We start from the raw sequence: 446 nt of genomic DNA, 5'->3' as shown, positions 1-446 counted from the left end.
GTACCGATATACTAAAAAAAAAAAGTAATAAAAAATATATGTATAAATAATAAAGTAATAAAAACTATATTTACATATATATATATATATATATATATATATATATATATATATAACAAAATAATACATAGATATACCAACAGCTTTTTCCTCCTTACAAGGGAGGTAGTCAAAGGCATAAATCCACTCCCACATAATAATAATAATACATATAACCCTAAAAATGCGACAATGCCCAAAGCGTGTTCCAGGAATCAAACTAATTGGGCTAATGTATGGCTCATATACACATACATATACATACCAAAGGCTTTCTTCCCCCTTACATTGACCACCACGACATGAACCCCCCAATGAACACATTAATACACAACACTATTATACTCCACAAAGAAATAAATCTTAAAAGATTGCAGATCGCTGAAGCTGTATCTATCACAACTCAA

Source organism: Oratosquilla oratoria, chromosome 12, assembly GCF_046742065.1.
Source record: "Oratosquilla oratoria isolate Oo_2021 chromosome 12, ASM4674206v1, whole genome shotgun sequence".
Classification (NCBI taxonomy): domain Eukaryota; kingdom Metazoa; phylum Arthropoda; class Malacostraca; order Stomatopoda; family Squillidae; genus Oratosquilla; species Oratosquilla oratoria.
Note: the sequence above shows the minus strand (reverse complement) of the source record.